The sequence below is a fragment of the Mchenga conophoros genome, linkage group LG8 (assembly GCF_057382185.1).
Source record: "Mchenga conophoros isolate Kocher_MC1m ecotype Shallow Benthic linkage group LG8, M_conophoros_male_GT1.1, whole genome shotgun sequence".
Taxonomy (NCBI): domain Eukaryota; kingdom Metazoa; phylum Chordata; class Actinopteri; order Cichliformes; family Cichlidae; genus Mchenga; species Mchenga conophoros.
This window is the reverse complement of record NC_140533.1, coordinates 5,415,536-5,438,262: the sequence shown is the minus strand read 5'-3', so window position 1 is coordinate 5,438,262 and position 22,727 is coordinate 5,415,536. Positions and strand designations below refer to the sequence as shown.

The 22,727-nt window shown below is 38.4% G+C and overlaps 1 long non-coding RNA gene across 3 annotated transcripts; it reads left to right on the top strand.

Annotated features, from left to right (window-relative positions):
- The first annotated feature begins 17,450 nt into the window (after positions 1 to 17,450).
- Positions 17,451 to 21,284, top strand: LOC146567971 (uncharacterized). Of its 3 annotated transcripts, none has more exons than XR_014893560.1 (5): positions 17,451 to 17,731; positions 18,174 to 18,209; positions 18,583 to 18,735; positions 19,097 to 19,184; positions 19,767 to 21,284. It is a non-coding gene; the product is annotated as an uncharacterized LOC146567971 (long non-coding RNA). The 3 variants fall into 3 exon arrangements; XR_014893559.1 differs by having other exon boundaries at positions 18,146 to 18,209; XR_014893558.1 differs by lacking the exon at positions 17,451 to 17,731 and having other exon boundaries at positions 18,066 to 18,209.
- Positions 21,285 to 22,727: the final 1,443 nt, after the last annotated feature.

The window sequence follows — 22,727 nt, the reverse complement described above, 5'->3', positions numbered from 1 at the left end:
TCAACACCTAACAAAATGGCAAGTTTATTTGAATAGCACATTTCATTATACTCATATAAAATGTGCTCATATAAAAAGTTAACCTACACGCAAACACAAAGACACACACACTCAGCTGCTGAGTGTAGGCTTGTGATAATGAAAAGGTTTTGAGTCTGTTTTTGAATGCATGTACAGATTTGATTGACTTCAGGACAGCAGGCAGCTTGTTCCAGAGAGCAGGACCACAGTCACTGAAAGCCCCCCCCCCCCAACTTGGCTTAAATTCTGGGAACCGTTAAAAAGTCCGTACCTGAAAGGTCTGACTGGGTTACAGACGTTGAGCAAGTCAGAGAAGAAGAAGAAGAAAGTGTGTACTTTATTGAGCCCCGTGGGGAAATTGCTCTCTGCATTTAACCCATTCACTCAGTGAAGCAGTGGGCAGCCATTGGGCGCCCAGGGAGCAGTGTGTAGGGACGGTACCTTGCTCAGGGGTACCTCAGGGTAGCTGTTAAGGGGAATCGAACCCCCGACCTTCCGATCACGGGGCAACCACTCTACCTACTGAGCTACCCAAGATGTAGTGGGAGGCCAAGCCATTTAGAGCTTTATGAATAGAAGGATTTTGGAGGTAATTCTATATTAAACTGGGAGCCAATGAAGTGAGTTCAGTCATATTTCTGTGTACATGTAAAGACTCTCGCTGCTGCTGAACAAGCTCAAGCCGTCACATTAATGTTCATTCTCACAGATTTGGTAGAGGTTGAAAATTCAACCTTTCAGTTGGGCTTCCAGTTTCTTTCTGAGTCAAAGAAAGCCGGAGCAGCCAGAAAGAGAGCTGAGTGGTGGCACTGGTGAGATCTAATAGTGCTGCGTTTGTGAAGTGGAATCTGTCTGTGTTTACTGTGCAGGAAGCAACCAAAGGTCGAATCTACAAGGCAGATGACCACTTTCTGGTACGTTAAATGTCAGTTCTCAAAAATCAAAAGTAAGTGGCGAGAAAGTCAGATCTGCATGCAGCCAACAGACAGAAGTCAAAGCATCACATTGCAAAGACATCAGTCACTAAGTAAAAGAGAACATTAGGCCTTTGTGAGGTGCTACTGATTCTGTTTTGCCCTCACAGACTCAAAGTAGCCTCTGGTGCTTCTAACATCTAACTTATTTACTTGTAAATAACACCAAGAGAAACATCATTATCTTTAACATATCCAATCCATGTTGTATCAGATTTCTGCCTATTTGCTAAAACTGGTTATTTTATCTGATGGTGACTTTGTCAGCAGCATCATTTTTACAGCAACAGAAATGACAAACAGCTGTAAGGTTCTCAATTATCCAATATGGTGAAATTGCACTGTTTATGAATTTGAAGCTGCAAATTAAAAGCTGTGAAAATACACTTGTTCACTTATTCCACCATTTCTCCACACCTCCCACACCTACACTACCTCCCACCTTTACAAACCAGTCAGAATTTTTTTCCACTCCCCACATCAAAAATTGATAACCGATAGGTGTCCGGCTGAAAATGCTCATAATTCTGCCTCTCACTGCTCGTGTGTTCCAAGGTGAGGTGGGAGAAACCCATCAAATTCCATCAGGTCATTGAATTTGCTGGTATTCCAATGTGATTTAGTTTGTATTTGTTAGCAGAAGTATGAAATGTGCAAAGAAATCCGACGTGGACAGCAAACTGTACCAGCGATAATTAGGGATGAATAAACACACATCTGCCTTGATGAATGAATGAACACGCCCCCGAGAGAGCGCAACTTTATTTACAGCCACCTAATACATACATACATTATGTATCAAGTGAACATCAAAAAGAACACATCCCATTGGCCGTTTCCATCATTTGAGAGCATTTTATTTTCTTCATGTCAACAGTATTACTTTATGATACAAAACACAGTTGGAATTATTGTGTTTTGCCAAGTTTTGGTTAAATGTGCACATGGCCCGAAGGAATTGGAGGCGGTGTTCATGCTTGGTTGGCTTATTAGTTCAGAAGGCTCTGAATTAGTCAGTGCTCTTTAAAGTTTCCCCTTTAACAATGTCATACTGTTACACCTTTCTATGTGTTAACGTCAGAGTTTTTGTTCAAGAATGGGATACATACTGTCACCCACATTTTATCAACCCATCCAAGTGGTGAACTGTAATCCCTCTTTTCGTAAGCGCAATTTTCTCGCCTTTAGGTTTCTGACACTTAATATCACTTGCATTTACAGTGTAGTTTCCCCAAGACATTGTTATATGTTTCTGTCCTTGGTATCAGACGTTTTCAGAATAGCAATGTGCCCAGAGTGCTTTCAGGGGAAAACAGACTAAAATCTATTAATCTTTTTCTTGCCAAAGGTATAAACAGAGTACAGAACATACTTTGTGTTGGCTGATATTTAATTAAAGGCCTACAGCCGCTCCTTAGGGAACACCAGACAACATAAAGAATGCATCTGAATTTATCAAGGTCCATATGAGTATTCACTGTCAAAGAGCAGTGACTTACAGTGATGTGGTCAGAATGCATTAGTTTGTGTTTGTGAATAATCAGAAATCAATAACTCATTTCATTTGAGGAGAGAATAGGTTTGGTTTCTCCAAGTCTGTCAGAAAATAGCGCACAACAGAGCTGAGAACTGTTGCAACATTAGAGGTGCTGATTGGTGAACCAAACATCAAGCATGGGACTGAAAAATGAAACCAGTAAGAATTGTAGTTCTTACAACTTATTATGGGCTCCCTTGTTAAAATGTCAAAGTAAACAGCATTTAAAAGAAATAATACAGTGCTAGATGTACTGTATATACATAACTTACCCATTTGGATACTTGGCTTCTTTGACTGACATGTATACTGTTACATGTAGATGTAGAGCCAGTCTCAAGTGCATTAGCTGATAACTAAGTATTCCACTTCCTCCAAAAGCAGTAACTTCCAAAACCAATTTCTGTGGATATGTCCATCTTTTATGTTTGTTTGTTTATTTGTTTTGTTGTGAGTATGTTGTGAGTTAGCATCTATAGATTCACAGCTAAAGATCAGAGAGAAGGCCAAGCTATTAATTTTCAAAACATTAAAAAAGCAGGCATATAATAAGGTGAATGGGATGCACATGGCTTTCAACACATCAGGAATAATGCTCTTATGAGATGATGAGGTTAAATAATTGTTGGCCTGTGCTGTAATTTCAGTATCTTTCAGGTGTCTCCTCACAGCCTCCCTTCACCTCTCTGACTTCAGCCAGTAGGTTTAATATGTAAACCACCTCCTGTAATGCACCTTGACATTGTGTGGGTGTACAGCTCATTTTCTCTCTCTGCCCCTGTAACATACTCCTATTTTTATGCTAATCCTTTGGCCAGACGTTCACAAGATCCCCCAGAGAGGATAACGTGCTCCCAGAAACAATACACTGGAAGATAGAAACACACACAAATTTAATTCAATTCAATTCAATTGTATTTATATAGCGCCAAATCACAACAAAAGTCGCCTCAAGGCGCTTCATAGATACAGAGAAAAACCCAACAATCATATGACCCCTTATGAGCAAGCACTTTGGCGTCAGTGGGAAGGAAAAACTCCCTTTTAACAGGAAGAAACCTCCGGCAGAACCAGGCTCAGGGAGGGGCGGGGCCATCTGCGGCGACTGGTTGGGGTGAGAGAAGGAAGACAGGATAAAAGACATGCTGTGGAAGAGAGACAGAGGTTAATAACAGATATGATTCGATGCAGAGAGGTCTGTTAATACATAGTGAGTGAGAAAGGAGACTGGAAAGGAAAAACTCAATGCATCATGGGAATCCCCCGGCAGCCTATGTCTATTGCAGCATAACTAAGGGAGGATTCAGGGTCACCTGGTCCAGCCCTAACTATATGCTTTAGCAAAAAGGAAAGTTTTAAGCCTAATCTTGAAAGTAGAGATAGTGTCTGTCTCCCGAATCCAAACTGGAAGCTGGTTCCACAGAAGAGGGGCCTGAAAACTGAAGGCTCTCCTTCCCATTCTACTTTTAAATACTCTAGGAACAACAAGTACCGTAGGCCTGCAGAGCGAGAGGGAAGTGCTCTAACAGGGTGATCTGGTACTACAAGGTCATTAAGATAAGATGGGGCCTGATTATTTAAGACCTTGTATGTGAGGAGCAGGATTTTGAATTCAATTCTGGATTTAACAGGAAGCCAATGAAGGGAAGCCAAAACAGGAGAAATATGCTCTCTCTTTCTAGTCCCTGTCAGGACTCTTGCTGCAGCATTTTGGATCAGCTGAAGACTTTTCAGTGAGTTTTTAGGACATCCTGATAATAATGAATTACAGTCGTCCAGCCTGGAAGTAATAAATGCATGAGCTAGATTTTCAGCATCACTCTGAGACAGGATATTTCTAATTTTAGAGATGTTGAACAAATGGAGGAACACAGTCTTACATATTTGTTTAATATGTGCGTTGAAGGACATATCCTGGTCAAAAATGACTCCAAGGTTCCTCACAGCGTTACTGGAGGCCAAGGTAATGCCATCCAGAGTAGGAATCTGGTTAGATACCATATTTCTAAGATTTTCAGGGCCGAGTACAATAACCTCAGTTTTATCTGAATTAAGAAGCAGAAAGTTAGCGGCCATGCAGGTCTTTATGTCTTTAAGACATTCCTGCAGTTTAACTAATTGGTGTGTGTTATCTGGCTTCATAGATAGATAGAGCTGGGTGTCATCTGCATAGCAGTGAAAATGTATGCTATGTCTTCTAATGATAAAAATTTTATTTGTGAAGAAGTTCATGAAGTCTTTACTAGTTAACGTTAAAGGGATGGTTGGCTCAAAAGAGCTCTGACTTTTTGTCAGCCTGGCTACAGAGCTGAAGAGAAACCTGGGGTTGTTTTTATTTACTTCAATCAGTGACGAATAGTAAGATGTTCTGGCTTTGCGGAGGGCTTTCTTATAAAGCAGCAAACTATTTCACCAGGCTAAATGATGATCCTCTAAATTTGTGACACGCCATTTCCTCTCCATGTTACGAGTCATCTGCTTTAGGCTACGTGTTTGAGAATTATACCACGGAGTCAGGTACTTCTGATTAGAAACCTTAGTTTTCACAGGAGCTACAGTATCCAGAGTCGTACGTAGTGAGGAGGTAAAATTATTAACAAGATAATCGACCTCTGTTGGAGTAGCGTTCAGATAGCTGCTCTGCTCTGTGTTGGTACAGGGCATTGAAGATGATAACAGTGGGTGGATTATATTATTCTTAAACTTAGTTACAGCGCTTTCAGAAAGACATCTACTTTGATAAAGTCTACTCTCCACCGCTGTGTAATCAATTATTGTAAATGTAAATGTTATCAGGAAATGATCAGACAGGGGAGGGTTTTCAGGAAACACTGTTAAATGCTCAGTTTCTATGCCATATGTTAAAACAAGATCTAGAGTGTGATTAAAGTGGTGGGTGGATTATTTTTACATTTAAACACGTCATACTACAACACCTGCAGTCAAAGGAGCTTGCAAAGAAAAGAGTCTGGACTTCTTTAAGTTGCTTGAAGACGTTTCACCTCTCATCCAAGAAGCTTCTTCAGTTCTAAGGTCAAATGGTGGGGAGTCCCAGATTTAAACCTAGTGGGAGTAACCCCCCACAGAGGGACAAAAGGACCCCCGATGATCCTCTAATCGCCTGAACCAAGGTGTGAAACTGGGTGTGGGTCCCAATCCTTGGCTGATTGGGACCCACACCCACCCACACTTAATGTTTTATTGTATTTCAGATTATAGCTTCATAATAATTACAGGACATTAGACTACTTGTTCTTGTTGCTTAATAATACAGAATTATCATATAGAAATAAAAAACCTGAAGTTGTGCACTATTTCAACACGCTGCCTGCCTGCAGCACTAAAGGACTCCGTGAGAGACGTCTGTCTCGCCCTAGCAGCACCTGTCCCTCTCCTCCTCTTCAGTTTGCTTCAACATAAGCTCGTCATATTCTGTGATATGATTTACTGTGAGGTGTTTGACAAGGTTAGTGGTGTTGCCACAACACCTCACTGTCTTGCCACATGTATCGCAAACCGCATCTTGGCTGTTTGTGGAGGTAAAATATGTCCACACATGACTCAGCTTATGCTCAGCCATTGTTGTGAGTGCGCACACCAAGGGCCTGCGACACATTTATACAGCCGTATTTCGCACATGACTATGAAAGGCGGAAGAGGAAGTAGTTCCTTCCAAGTTACATGATCCCAATGATTACCTCAAATTACTAAAATATCAATATTTTAATTTGAGAATCGATTCTAGAACATAAATTACTTGTATCGAAAGAATCAATATTTCAATATCGATCCGCCCACCACTAAGAAACACCAAAGGAATTTTCAAAATTCTTTTAAAAGAGAGTTTTCAAACACAAGCAAGGCAGTCTGAGATTACTTGACAACATTAAGGCCCAAGGCCAAAGACACCAGCAAGGCTCAGACTTTAGCCACTCAACGCGTAGGTCCAGATAAAATCACAGAAAGAAACTTGACTAAAATCAGTCTCATTTTGCTGCTGACCACAGAAAGACCGTGTTGTGACTACCAAAGTCCGATCACAGAAACTTGCTCTGGCAACAGTATGTCAAGGGCTCACGTTTTTCAGTTTTCACAGCTGGTTGCACTGTGGTTTACAATTCCATCTTGCATCCTATTGCAGATATGCAAAGGTAACGATGCAGATAATACAATACACACAGATGCTTTCATACTATTTTACTATTTTTCAGTTGTAGGAAAAATGTTGTAATACTTTTAAAACAGTTATGCCAGAAATGAAAGATAATGTAAGTTATCGACTGCAAAATAAATGCATGTGTGTGTTCTGGATCATACAGACCCTGTTTGCAGAAAGTTGTTTGTATGATAAACTTTTCACCTCAGTAATTCTTAGCCGTTCAGATGAATGTTCAAAGCTGCAGGATGTTAAAGCCATTCCCACATGTTTCTCTAAGACTTATCAGCAAGGATGCAGTTACTTTCATATCAAGCCAGCAGAACACGGGTCACTGCCTCTGAATGGAGAAACTGCAATCTACTGAGAATCTACTGAATGATAAATGAACAAATTCCTTTTATGACTGAAATATGATTGTTTGTATGTGAATTTCATTACATATCATACCAAGTCAGTCCACACTGATGACTTGGTATGATAATTCTTGTATTTATTTCTCCATTATTAACCTTTTCTGTTCTTTTTTACGACATGAAATTATGATGGAAAATATACAAAATATTCACATAAATATTCAAGTTTAAAGATTAAAACAGCTTAATGTTTTTTCCTGTTAGTTGCACTGAGTATAAAGTGACTCAGTTGATCCACACATTTTCACATTAAAAGCTAGTTTATAATATCTGGATTATGATTATCACAGCTAGAAATACAGTCTCAACAGTTGAGGTCAGTTGGAGCAGCTCAAATGAAACAATGAATAAACAGAGTTTAGTCAAGCAATGTCTTGGACTTGCACTGTAACTGCCTACAAACCAGTTCTCTTGTGTAAAGTTATATAATTAAGCAAACAGAGGCAAAAACACATTTAGGACAAGTGATCAAGTTATGAAATAAACTCTTTCAAAGGTAGGAGACAAGATTTTTACATTAATTATTTTAAAATATTCGAGTCTTACAGAACATCAGCATACCTGGAACAGTTATTTATTAACTCAATTAGGGTTCTTCGTCTGGGGAAAATAACCTGTTGAGCTGCGTCTCCTTCAGATTCAACCACAAACATGCATCCCTCTTTTTGCCCCGTTCTATATACACTGTTTTTATGCAACTCCTCTTTTCATAGGTTTTACAATGCATTCATTACATTGACTTGCTCTTAAATTATTTTTAACTTTTCACTATTTTTTCAAGCTGTTTTAACAAAAACAAAACAAACAAAGCCCAAAAACCCCTCAATCCACAACCCTTACTTGGATAAGCAGAAAAAAATGGATGGATGGACAAGACCCAGCTGTACATTTGCATCTAAAGGGCAAAGGTCACTTTCGAAGATGCCATTGTCCACATTTTGGACAGAGAAGACAGATGGTTTGACAGAGGAGTAAAAGAAGCCATCAATGTCCACTGTGAAGGACCATTTTGAGATCCGTTCCCAGGCGCCCACTCACATCATCTGTCACATCTCAACAGGTCACATGATAGGGTGAGGCTGATAATGACCCCCACCCTTTTTCATACCTTTGCTCATTTGATGAGGCACATGATCAATAGTGGGTCAACAAACCTTTTAGGGGACAATTCCCACTAAGGCTAGATAGCTGGGACCATTGGGCTTAGAACTGAAGAAGCGTCTCTGATAAGAGAAATTTTTATTCAACGCTTTATTATTTTTGTTACATCTGATTGTTTTGGTATTCCAGCCTTAATAAAAGGTATAATTGATTTAAACAAAAACGTAAGCTTCTCCTGTGAGATTTGATGATTAAGCAGGATAGCGTTGAACAGTACAGTAACCATGACGTTTAACGATGAGCTGATGATTTTTGTCCTTTTGTTGCTTTTTTATTTAACCGTTGGTTTGTTCAGACAGATGACAGAAAGACAATACCTTCAGAATTTCATTGATGATCAGCTGATCCAACCCAATCCAGCTCCCACTGAGTGTGGTAGGAACGAACAGATTGCTCTTTTTTGCCCTTTTTCCCATACAGAAACATAAGCGATGAACTAAATTCTACATTCAGAAATCTGAAGAAGTGAGAAACATGTTTTCATATTTTGCACTTACATCATGTTTTCTATTGCAATGGCTATGTATTCTTTGCATCATCTTTGTGTCACGTATTTATGAACTAAATTAATTGAAAACTACAGAAAAACTACAAAAATTATAAGTTGAGATTTTCTTTTGTAATTTTTGAATTAATTGTGAAAAGGTTCTTTTATTGCTGCACCCCTAAGTGGTCACACCTACATCCAAACCCACTAAGACTTAAACATTGCCTCCATACAAAAGTAATAACATTAAATACAGAGACTGGAATGTGGATCTGATCAGAACTGACAAAAGTTGGAGCACAGCTCAGGATTTATAATTCACATTCACTGCATTAAATTGTATGAAGCAAAAACATCAATTAATGATGCAATATTAAGAGGAGTTTCAGAAGTAGCAACAGCTTGAGGAACGCCATTTCCAATCTACATAACATTTTATAATCTCCTATTCAAAGACTACAGCTGACATGAATAATTTCCTCATGTCAAATATGTCAAAACATGCCACAATTTTCTGTGTAGAATGTCAAGAGCAGACACAGTCATGAACATACACAGCTCTGACTCATCTTGCCTTATTCATAAACCCCACACTTTGATTGCAAACACGTTGTGGTTTAATATATGAAAAAGCTAGATGATATATGACTGACCCATTTTCCAGTCTAGCCTGAGTAAGTCATCTAATTCATTCATAAAAAATTCCTGCTTGGAAAATAGGGCAGCTTTTTGCATCACATTATTTTGTAGACTCGGCAAGACCAGACTCTATATAAACGACTTTTTTGCAAAGCAAAGTCAGTATTGAAGCCTTTTTTCTTTTAATGACCTGCTTTCACATTTTTTTTTAAATTGTTATATTTTATATAATTTGTATCTTGTATTTTACATATTAATTGCTTTAAGTGGCACTTGTTGTGCTGTGTTGGGAGAAACACAAACAGTAATAACTAAATCACTGCCTCTAAGTATGTGTTTTGGCTAGCAGTGATTATGGCCACTGCAAAACAAGACAATGTAAATGTGAGAACCCAAAAACATGCAGAACCCAAAGCTCACAAAGGAACAAAAAGTCAAGCTTAAAAAAAAATCAAAAATACGAGGCGCAAAAAGGCATATAGAAAAACAAAACCAACAGGGAAACAACTAATATTTTGACATATTTAAAAGTTTCTGGACACCGGCCCTTTAAAAAAAAGAAGTAAGTTATAATTTAAGGGGTTTTTGTAACTTCGAAATAGTGAAGGTATGTACTACCAGCAAAAGCTTTTGTGTTTCTGTGCATGGAGTGAAACTGTGGAACAGTTTGAATATGGAATTGAAGCAATGTCCAAACATAAAGCCGTTCAAAAAGAGTTAAAAAGATATGATCTTTTATCGAGTGGAAAAAAGTTAGCGTTCATCCTCCAGCTTCACTGTGCTAATGTGTTTATATTATGCTAACCATAGCTGTGTAGCTAGCCACCACATTATTATATACCAATTAGCCCAACTTCAGTAACCCTATAAATGTCACTACTGTTTAGTTTTCTGTCTTCATTTATGTACAGAGTGATAGCAGAGCTGCACTTTTTAATTTTTTAGAAATTTCTCAGTCAGAACATGATGTATAATATAATCCTTTCTGTCATCGTTGTATTTTTACTCAGTTGTATATAGTATTTGTATTTGTATTCTATTTTTATCTTATTGTATATTTATTTTATTTTATTCTACTGTATATAGCATTTTATTTTATTCTATTCTGTACAGTTGTGTACTGTATTTATTCTTATTGTATTCTAATTTTTGCCTCATAACTTTTGCACTGTCCACTCCTGCTGTGACAAAACAAATTTCCCACGTGTGGGACTAATAAAGGTTATCTTATCTTATCTTATCTTATCTTCAGATGGAAACTAGTGAACTCCCCCACCTCCAATTGCCGTCTCACAGAGAATCTACTTTGGAAATCACTATCTAAACTGCAAGCTTTTATAATACAATATAAACCACACTTGCTATTAACTGTTGTATCACTCAAAACCGATTAAATCCAGCTTCAGGTTTTAAACTATGAAAAAAGACTATATGACTATATTCATATACAAGTAAATGATGGATGTAGCCAATGTTGATGGCTTGTGAAGTCACCCTGTGAATAAGAAGATACTAGCCAATGAATAACCCCTGGTTTTTTCTCATTTCTGTAAACACTAATGATCGCAATTAATGATATAACCTTACTTTTTCATCCGAGACATGTAAACAACTGTCAACAAAAGTGTTGTTGTTTTTCGGTCAGAGGCGATGGCCTCCGTGATGACAAAGGATGCAGCAGTAAAGTCTGCACTGACTTCACTTGTTAGCTTCCGTGTGTCCATCTTTTATATACAGTCTGAAACACAATACAAAATGAAATTCAGCAATTGTTAATATTTATGTGTGAGAAATGTTTTCTATGACAAGCCCCATTAAATCACATCTGACTAAGAAGGCTGAAAGTAAGACAGGATTATATGCACATATTTTTTTTGGTGAGATCAAATACATTGATCCATTCTACCCATAATTCACCATAATTTGTTTTTCTTTACACCTTATTGGTCTTAATCTGACTTTCATCTTTTTGCAGCTCTTTCTCAGGTTGAATAAGATTCCAGCCTTTTCTCCTAAACTTTTGCACCTGACCTTCAGTTAGAAGGTCTTTCGGTTGTTTAGCTCTCAAGTGCTGAGTTTTAATTTTCATCTTGAAGCAAAAGCAGCACTGATTTCTGTACACTAATCAAGTGTGCGCTGGACTCTCTTCCAAAATCCCGAATAAGTAAAAATAACTGTGAACTCTTCTACGCTAATAAACCAGAAGAATACTTTTTGTCACACTTCCTCCAGAGATCAAGTAACTGTGCCTCCAGGCCAATATGTTAACACCTCTCCATGCACATCATACCTCAAGCTCAGTTTATTCATCAAGTGTTAACCCTCAACTCTATATTAGGGGTCTGACCTTCTTAGATTCATAGATCTTGCATGTGACTATTAATTTACTTTACACACACACACACACACACACACACACACACACACACACACACACACACTACTTAATACCTTTCGTTCTAATCTGCTATTCACTTTACTGTATGTATGTTTATTTAGTCATCAAGTCTATTTTAGAAGTCCTCAAGATGTGTTCTTTGCTGCTAATTGTAATGACTACAATTAAATTCACAGACACATAAACTCACAGACTGTGTGTGGTGCTGAAGATATTACCTTTGATAACTTTCAGAAGCTGCGTATAATTACTCATTAAACTGGATAATTAGGACATAATCGAGTGTGGGCAATTTAAATGTCAAAAAAATAAGGGCCGGGTTATAGATCATTCTATTTTTATAGGACTGATGAAGTGACGTTACATGCGGTGGTGACACACATGCCGAGATTTGAGGATGTTACAGCGACACACTGCAGCTCTACAGCCCAGAGCCAGTGAGTGGGGTAACACTGCCCCCTTCAGGTGACATCACCATCCAAACAGAAATAGGGTTTTTCGGTGGACTGTTTAAGTTGCATCACTTATGTTTTTTTCCCCCCACATTGACTTGTTGGTCTTAGATACTAAATGGGCAATAAAAAAAGAAGGAAAACAGTAAAAACAGAGATACACAGAAAAAATGCATTTCAGTTTCCCAGCAGAAGGTTCCTTTATCCATCTATTTGCTAAAATTGCTTATTCGTTCAGCCAAATGTTGATCTGGATCCCTTGTAGAGAATGAAGATGGGACTTTGCTAATTTCTCTGTTTTGTTTTTCATCTTATTTTTCCTCCTGTGGCTACAAAATCCATGTCAGAATCACTTCAACTCCTTAAATGCATCTGGAGGAGGAAGAAAAGCTATATTCAAGAATGTACAAGTGTTTCCAATGTGAAAGTACTTTTACTCATCAGGCATGAAAGACTGGTGGAATATACAAAGCATAGCTGGAGGAAGTCTCTACAAACAACTATGAGCAACTGAACGAATGAGTTAAAAAAAAATAAAGAAAAAAGATGCAATTGTCATGAATATGAGAGAAATTATGGTGGAACGCAAAAAAATATTTTATCCAATCAGTTTCAATACAGCCCCGCACATCTCATCAGTATATGGCGTGAGCATGTGTGTGTTTCTTACTGGAAAAAACAAATTCTACAGACTCAAAACCTTTAAATTATTTCAAAATATATGTTCCATGGAATCATGTCACAATATCTGAGCCATAAATTTATTCTGAATGGGTTTTTTTTATTTTTATTTAAAAGCACATAAAAACATAATAAAATATCACCATTATCTCTTATAAATAGTGGCAATTGACAGAAGTGCATGAAATGTTCAGAGAGTTCATGATATTAGCTAAATGGCTGCAGCAAATATTTAGAAAAAGCTGATTCTGCTGAGTTTTTAGCAGAGGATTGGAAACCAGCATATGGTGAAGCTCATACTCAGACAGTGAATCTACATTTCAAATTAAAGGTTTACCCAAAATATCATGCCCTCCTGTTTTGTATTCAGAAGAAGGTAATCTTTTTCTTTTCTTTTTTTGTTTTAAAGGCAAAAAATAAAATCGTTTTGGCATTTACAGACTGTTCAAAGTAAGAATAAAAGGGAGAGTAATTTATGACTAATTATTGTTGTTTTTCTTCAGTTATGTGCTCGGCACGCAGTGCTAGAGCAAAAATATTCCCAGTGCTTTAAAATTCAAAATTCTAATACAAGCTACCATATACATATACACCGTATAATACCAGTGACTACATTGATAATTAATTCTGAAATGTAATTCTTTTCTTACCAGCTAATCTATTTTAGGTCACCAATTTTATGATTTGAGAATAAAATTATGCTCTGGAAGGAAACTATATTCTGCATTCAGTCGCTATATTAACCCAATCTGAAATCTTTTTTATCAGACAATGCATTCTGTTTTGTCTGAAGTACATTAGGGGGCACTGTGGCCCCTGATATAACCAAAACAGATGTCATCATGGAGAGTTTCAGAGCTGCGTGAAATAAACAAACTGAGTGCAGCTGACCTTTAAGTGATGCCATGGGAGAAATCTGTCAGTTGATGTTAAGCCCTCACGGCTTCCTGTGAAGTTTTTGTTTGGAAACAGGAATTTTCCACTCGAGCAGTAAGGTGTGAAAGACGAGAGCACGAAGAAACGCTGCTCTTAACTAAATTGACATGGCTAATTCAGTGCAGCAGCAAAGGAGCGTTTGAGAGGGTTAAACACTGATATATGAAACCACTACAGGTCTGCACATCATCTCCTTTAACGTGGCTGCTGATGTGGGATCTTATCTTCTGTCATTATGTAATGGGAAGGAGCTCTTCACAGGATCTGTAATCCTTCTACAAGAAAGCAGAGCTCAGCTCCACCGACCAGTCTAAATGGAGGGATTCCTGCGAGTAGACACGTCCTTAGTCACATCTATAGTCGGGGTCATGTTCTGGGACAAACTGAGTCTAGTAAGAAGGATGAGAGAAAGAAAAAGAAGCAGCTTTCCTGTTTCTAAGTGGAAGACACTTGTGGCCAAATGTGGGCAGGATCGGAGAAACGATACAAACATATCTTGAGCATGGAGTTTGGACTCAGGCCGAGAACAGGGAGAAAATTGATAGTGTTTATGTTTGGGAATTCTGAAGGGATGTAGAATGTGTGTTGATTTCTGTCAACGCTGTTCATTGCACATTTTTTGCAGGCATCTCAGTGAAGTTTAATGGAGAACATATAAGATGTTGCAAGTCTGTGTTGGAATCAGACAGTTGGCTAAAATCTATTTTGTCCAATGTTAAAAACCTGCTTTCCTTTTAGAACATGTGCAGAGCAAGTTGCAGTGTAAATGGAAAAGAGATGATCTTTTTTCATTTTCTCAGTTTTTGTGCATGATTTTAAATGTCATAAAATGAGATGTGAAAAATTTTAAATGTATAAAGTGTAATTGTGCAGCTTGGTTTTTAATCACGCCATAACATTTTCAGTCTTGTTGTTCCAATTCCTGCTCTTTTAAAGCAATTTTCTGATGTCAAAAACAAAACAATATTCATTTTTGTTTTTGTTTTTTCATTTGTAAAAAAGTTGCTCTCAACTATTTGTATGAAAGTTGGACTTTAACAGGACGATTATGGGCAAGTGCCTGTGACAAAAAGAAGTAAACCAGAATACACTGGTTTGATCCACAAGCAAGGCCTTGCTTCAAAAATACAGCATCTGGATCAGAGCATATTTTGCTCCAATACGTCCAATATAAGGTTTAGCATTAATGGTGCCTTCGGATGTTGTCACAGTTGTGGTTGGACGGGTCATGGGTATGAATGCCATGGCAATTTTGGGCTTGAACTGGTCTTTTTCCAGGATGTAATCACTGTTCAGAAAACCCTGTTCTAATTTCTAACATTTGTAAACAACTGCTGATTCCAAGATCATCATTTCAAACTGTTTTAGCACAAGTTACTACCAAGGTCTAAAAAAGGCTCCAAACAATCACCCCCAGATAAAAGGAAATTGGTTAAAACAATTTGAAAACTGCTGGAACACTAGTGTGACTGTCCACAGCGAAGCCAGATTTATATTGCCGAGAGGATGTCACACACAAAAGGAGTCCTTGCTTCAAAACTGACAAAAAATTGCAGCTAGACAAGGCAAATACCTTCTGGAGAGAGGTTTTATGGTCACATTAAACAAATATGTAAGACTGGTTTCTTCCATTTGAACAATATTTCTAAAATTAATTCAATTCAATTCAATTTTATTTATATAGCGCCAAATCACAACATAAGTCGCCTCAAGGCGCTTCATAGATACAGAGAAAAAAACCCAACAATCATATGACCCCCTATGAGCAAGCACTTTGGCGACAGTGGGAAGGAAAAACTCCCTTTTAACAGGAAGAAACCTCCGGCAGAACCAGGCTCAGGGAGGGGCGGGGCCATCTGCTGCGACTGGTTGGGGTGAGAGAAGGAAAACAGGATAAAGACATGCTGTGGAAGAGAGACAGAGATTAATAACAGATATGATTCGATGCAGAGAGGTCTATTAATACATAGTGAGTGAGAAAGGTGACTGGAAAGGAAAAACTCAATGCATCATGGGAATCCCCCGGCAGCCTACGTCTATTGCAGCATAACTAAGGGAGGATTCAGGGTCACCTGGTCCAGCCCTAACTATATGCTTTAGCAAAAAGGAAAGTTTTAAGCCTAATCTTAAAAGTAGAGATCGTGTCTGTCTCCCGAATCCAAACTGGAAGCTGGTTCCACAGAAGAGGGGCCTGAAAACTGAAGGCTCTGCCTCCCATTCTACTTTTAAATACTCTAGGAACAACAAGTACCGTAGGCCTGCAGAGCGAGAGCGAAGTGCTCTAATAGGGTGATATGGTACTACAAGGTCATTGAGATAAGATGGGGCCTGATTATTTAAGACCTTGTATGTGAGGAGCAGGATTTTGAATTCAATTCTGGATTTAACAGGAAGCCAATGAAGGGAAGCCAAAACAGAAGAAACATGCTCTCTCTTTCTAGTCCCTGTCAGGACTCTTGCTGCAGCATTTTGGATTAGCTGAAGGCTTTTCAGTGAGTTTTTAGGACATCCTGATAATAATGAATTACAGTCGTCCAGCCTGGAAGTAATAAATGCATGAACTAGTTTTTCAGCGTCACTCTGAGACAGGATATTTCTAATTTTAGAGATGTTGCGCAAATGTATATAAGTATATAAGTGCATATGAGAGCATGAGGGTGGGAATGGATGTTTGTATATGTGTGTGCCTGTGTTTCTGTGTCTATATGTCAGGTTGGGTGTCAGGCGCCACCTCTCTGGGGACATCTTAGGCCCTCCAAGGTTTGGAGGCCTATCTCCCCCTACCACCACTTCCCTGCCAGTGGCGGACTCCCTCAGACATCGGTGCGTTGGTGGTTCTTTGTGTCTGGGGATGGGCGTCCGGGTACACACCGGCTCACTCCTTGGCGGCCGCTTATCGGGGCCTGGAGCCTGGGGCTCGCTCGGGCCACTTCAGAGGTGGGGTGCCCCCGGCCTCTCGGCCTGGGGCTCGGTCACTCAGGCACGGCTGGCTGCCGGCGGAGCACACGGGCGCGTCACTGCAACTCCCCCTGGCTTCTGCTCCGCGGCTGCTGAGTGAGCCCTCATCTGGGACTCTCCTCAGCTCTTTCTGGGACAGTGGCGCGGCTGCCCCTCTGTTGGTCTTCTTTGGTCTGTTGTGTTCTGGGGGCCTCTGGATGTCTGGAGTTTTGATCTCCTCCATACCTGCTTCATGCCCTGGAGGACGGGGCTGTGGCCCCCCCACACCCTCTAGCAGATCATTACATGAAGGAACCTTTTTTTAAAAAAAAACAAGCGCGTGGACAGATAGAGCTGGGTGTCATCTGCATAGCAGTGAAAATGTATGCTATGTCTTCTAATGATACTGCCTAAGGGAAGCATGTATAATGTAAACAGAATTGGTCCTAGCACTGAACCCTGTGGAACTCCATAATTAACCTCAGTGTGTGAAGAGGACTCTCCATTTACATGAACAAACTGGAGTCTATTAGATAGATATGATACAAACCACTGCAGTGCAGTACCTGTAATACCTACAGCATGTTCTAATCGCTCTAATAGGATATTATGGTCAACAGTATCGAATGCTGCACTAAGGTCTACACTGGAAAAAAAGGGACTGGCCATCTCTTGGATTTATGTAAGCATCTTGCATGTATTTAACACAATTGCCTCATGTTTTAAAGATAAATGTAACTATATAGTGTAAAAACTACATGATATGCAGAAAGGGTGTATTAAATTGTTCATATCATGTTCAGGTGAAGTAAGTCAATAAGATAGCAACGTTAAATCTCGTGAAACCACGCGTGATTTCATCTCGCGGGCTTTGGATCGTGGTTTAAAAAATGCATCCATCTCAGTCAAGTCGAGCAGCCAACTCTACGTTTTTTGGTATGTCTTGATTTTTTGAATTAATATTTACCATATTTCAGCCAAATGTAGTTAAACGTCTAAAGTGCCGCCATGTAACATGCTAAAAAAGAGCCGTTAGCTTATTTGCTGTTTTATCTGTTATCAAAGAATTGGCGCTTTTTCATTTGAATTTGTCTTTGGCACAAGAGCCGTAATATCACATTAAACCTAATTACGAGGCACTCATAACATAATTTGGTTTTCTGTGTGAATAGATTTGTCAACTGACTCTTCAGTTACATTGTGTATTTACTGCACCGTGGTGTTAGCGAGATTTTGGACATTGAACAGCTTTAGCTAATATCATCAGCGGTATTATGCTAGCTTACATCCCTACCCCTCCTGCCCTCACCTGCTGTCCTTTTGTTTTTGTTTTTGTTGATGCACATTGAGAGACCACATCTATTCTGCATTTCACCAGGAGTCAGCTGATGGATTGTGGGTTCAAGGTGTTATGGTAAGAAAGTATATTCTATTTTCGCTTAAGGTTTCTGTAACTTAATTATAATAGGTTTTTTATAATTATTAGGTGCATGCATACTCAAATAGACCACCCTATTAATACAACTGAGAAATCCAAAATCTGCCATAGGTTTAACTTATACCTGTATGTATTGTCAGAAAGGTGATTACTGGACTCACATTAATGCACACTTGAACTAAAATGAGGTTGTAACTTGTGGGTTCTTGGGTTGCAAATCAGAAATAAACATCTTTGGATTTTTTTAATCCCATAAGATCTGGAAACACAGTTTTTATTCAACAAAACATTGCTGATTAACCAAGCACAGTGCCTGCTGTTATTTCAAAATAATTTTATGTCATTTCAGATGAAATGCAGCATTCCAGTGCATCCCAACCATGCCTTTACAGTCAAGGTTTCTGACGGAGCTGAGTTTCTCTCTGACAGTCTGCTGAAAGTGTTTGCAAAGTGATCGGGGGAACAGGGCACAAAGCTAAAGGATGTAGCTGCCATGATGACAGTAAGAACTTTAAAATTCTTTAACTACAAAGTGTATATGTATTGCATTAGGTCAGTAAAAGATTTTTATGCTGCATCCATTGAAACAGTCAACTATTACCTGTGAGTACTGATTCCACCGAAAGGATGCCATAATTTTCGTCATGCATTTACTGGCCCACTGAGAAAAATTGATCTTTTTAAAAAAATAAATGTTCTGGAAACTATATATCCATAAAGTTGATGTCAAACAGGAACTTTTGATATTGCTTTGTAGATGCTGGTGTTGCATGTTGACTGGTTTAAGTTTTGGTCTGGGATCATTTTCTTCTGTGCTACTGAAAAGTTCACAAATCTCTGTTTTCTTTGTTATAATACTTTAGGATGACATTAATGCTCAAAGGGAGTCTCATCAAAGTGCTCCGCATCTGTGTGAAAGACAATTGCAACATCTTGGTGCAGGAGTTCATGGTGAGTGTTTTATGAGTAGATTGTGGCTTTGCAACATTTAAAAATGCATTTAGTTATCCACTTGATCCTCATTGGACCAGTTAGGACCAGTAGTCCTCTTTAATAATTTGAAGTTCACATGAGGCCTGGTAGTGAACTCAGCCGCCGGCCCTTGAGGCCCCACCCCTGTATTAGGGGTCACATCAGTGTGAAAAAACTTTAAATTTGTCATTCTAGTGAACAAAGGAAAATCCCACCAATATTTACATTAGCTTTTGTTTGAAAAAAAAAAAAGACCAACAGCTAACCAAATTGTGGGGCTGAAAGTCTAAATTCTAACATCTTCTGAGTGACAAAACCTGGATTTCTGATGGGCCGGTGTCTTTCTAAGAAAAACTAATGTAAAGCATTTGAAATTATGTTTTTCACCCTCTCTTAGAAACTCTGTTAGACCATGAATGGCAGCATGGCAGGCCACTCTTTGGCTATAGCTATTTACTATGTTGCTTGCATTGGTTTAAATTACTCTAACATTAGAACTGGTAGATTCAAAAGAGATGAGTTTAAAAAGGAATCTTAAAGAAATGTTTTGTGTTTAACCAGGACTTGACTGAGGCCACTGCACAGATTGAGAAAACCACAATGAACATCTGTCTCCAGAGGATGCACCAGGCAATGACTTTTCTGACGTTGGCATCATCATCGAGGGTATAGTAGTTCTTCAAGATCTGGATAACGTGACCTTTGCAGTAGCCATGCTGTTTGGACCTTTTTTATTCCTTCAATATGAGTTACCCATCACAACTCTGCTACACTTTTGAGGTGATTCAAAGGGTGGTAATGGAGTTGGAAGCAACTCAGCTCTCAAGAAAAGCTCACAACTAAGACAAAACTGCTCCTGCAACGAAGCTCACTGTTATGCATGTGAGGTGACCAGCTCTAGGTGAGAAGACATTTAAATCTCACACTTGTTCTGCTGCATTTTTGAAGCTCAATTCCAGGAACAGATCGCAGGGTTCATTTTTATATACACTGCAACTGCCATGAGGACGAGCCGTTTTTTTGTTGTTGTTGTTGTTTGTTTTTCCTTTTGCTCTGTACAAGTTCTCTGTCTGTTTGGCAGCATTTTTAAATTTCTCTTTGTATTTTTTCTTTCTTTTACTAGTGAAGAGATGTAGCGTGAACAGTTATACAGTCTAAATATCCCATATGGGTCGTGTGAAATGGTATTTTCAGTTTCATTCAGTTGAAGTAAGGAACATTGAATATTTCTAAGTGTGCTGTTTTGAACCAAGATGTCACAGTATGATCAGTGCCGTAATTTTTGACAGTCACTGTATCAATGTTATTTTTGCATCTCTTGAATAAAGGTTTTGACCTGCAAGTGCTAATTTCTTTAGTTATTGGGGTAAAATGGGTAATGTTAATAGGAAGGTGTTTGCCAATTCAGTAACCTAATTTAATGTTAATGGAAACTAACATTACCTCAAATTGTTTAGTTATAATTGTTGTTTAACTGAATCTTGACGTTAGAGGCCTTAAATAGAATGTTTTGTATTGTTCTTTCCCAACATTTTTCAAAAGAAAGAGTCTAATTTCTTTGCTGTGATTGATTCCAGAGAACACGGAAGAACTGACATTATTTAACTGTTGGTTTATATAGATTCAGTAGTGGAGTAATGTCAGTTTAATTCTTTACCTACTGTCAATGCAGTGAAATTAGACATTTTGTTTTGAAAGGTTACTGGTGGATGCCAGCAACCATCTTGGAAGAGAACAATATAATCTGTTATAAGGCCTCCATTTGAAAATTGTGTATTTGATACTAGAATATAATAGCAAAATGTAATTTGAAGATAACATGTAGTATTTAAGTGACCAAGTAGTATTGGGTAAAAGTTATTGAATGGTGTTGGGATAAAGTGAGAAAATTGTGAAGGATTAAAATATTTCAAGAGCTCAAATTACTTCATCAAAACATGTTTAAGTCACATTTTATCAACACAAATTGCACAGGTTTATTGAACATGAATAAATTGTGTTAATTTAACTCAATTGTTTAAGTTGCTGCCAAAGCAAAACATCTGTGTGCAACAAATGTCCACCATTGAATTAAGTAAATCCAACAACATATTTTTTTCAGTGTAGCAGGACAAGCACAGAGATGAGTCCACTGTCAGAGGCCATAAGAAGATCATTTGTAACCTTCACTAAAGCTGTTTCTGTGCTGTGATGAGCTCTGAAACCTGACTGAAACTCTTCAAATAAACCATTCCTCTGCAGATGATCTGTTAGCTGTTTGACAACCACTCTTTCAAGGATGTTTGATATGAAAGGAAGGTTGGAGATTGGCCTATAATTAGCTAAGACTGCTGGGTCTAGAGATGCTTTTTGAGTAAAGGTTTAACTACAGCCAGCTTGAAGGCCTGTGGTACATAGCCGATTATTAGAGATAGGTTGATCATATTTAAGATCGAAGAATTAATTAATGGCAGGACTTCTTTGAGCAGTTTTGTAGGAATGGGGTCTAAAAGACACGTTGATGGTTTGGAGGAAGTAATTATTGAAGTTAACTCAGAAAGATCAATTAGAGAAAAAGAGTCTAACTTAACATCAATGGTACTAAGAGTAGCTGTAGATAATATTACATCTGTGGGATGATTACTGGTAATTTTTTCTCTAATGATAAAAATTTTATTTGTGAAGAAGTTCATGAAGTCATTACTAGTTAACGTTAAAGGGATTGTTGGCTCAAAAGAGCTCTGACTTTTTGTCAGCCTGGCTACAGTGCTGAAGAGAAACCTGGGGTTGTTTTTATTTACTTCAATCAGTGACGAATAGTAAGATGTTCTGGCTTTGCGGAGGGCTTTCTTATAAAGCAGCAAACTATTTCTCCAGGCTAAATGATGATCCTCTAAATTTGTGACACGCCATTTCCTCTCCAGATTACGAGTCATCTGCTTTAGGCTACGTGTTTGAGAATTATACCACGGAGTCAGGTACTTCTGATTAGAGACCTTAGTTTTCAGAGGAGCTACAGTATCCAGAGTCGTAGATTAGGCAAGGCAAGGCAAGGCAAGTTTATTTGTATAGCACAATTCAACAACAAGGTGATTCAAAGTGCTTTTGATTAGAAACATCCTGTCTCAAAGTGATGGTAAAAAAGTAGTTCCAGCATTTGTTACTTCTTGGTTGGACTATTGTAATTCATTATTATCAGGTTGTCCTAAAAGTTTCCATGAAAAGGCTTCAGTTAATCCAAAAGTGTATTGACAGGGACTATAAAAAAGATCACATTTACGTCTCTTAATTGGCTCACTGTTAAATCTAGAATTTGATTTAAAATCTTTTATCTCATGCAAAGGTTCTTTGAATACTAGGCCCCATATTTATAAGAAAGAAAAAAAGAGGAGAAAAAGTGGAGAAAAAATGAAGTTTTGAAGATTTTGAAAATGTGAAGTTTTCGATGTGTTACTATTGACAAGACTCAGGAGAACAGTGTAATGAAAACAGAAAAAGACATATTCTAATCAAGGTCAGTTAAGATCATGGTTAGAGTTGAGG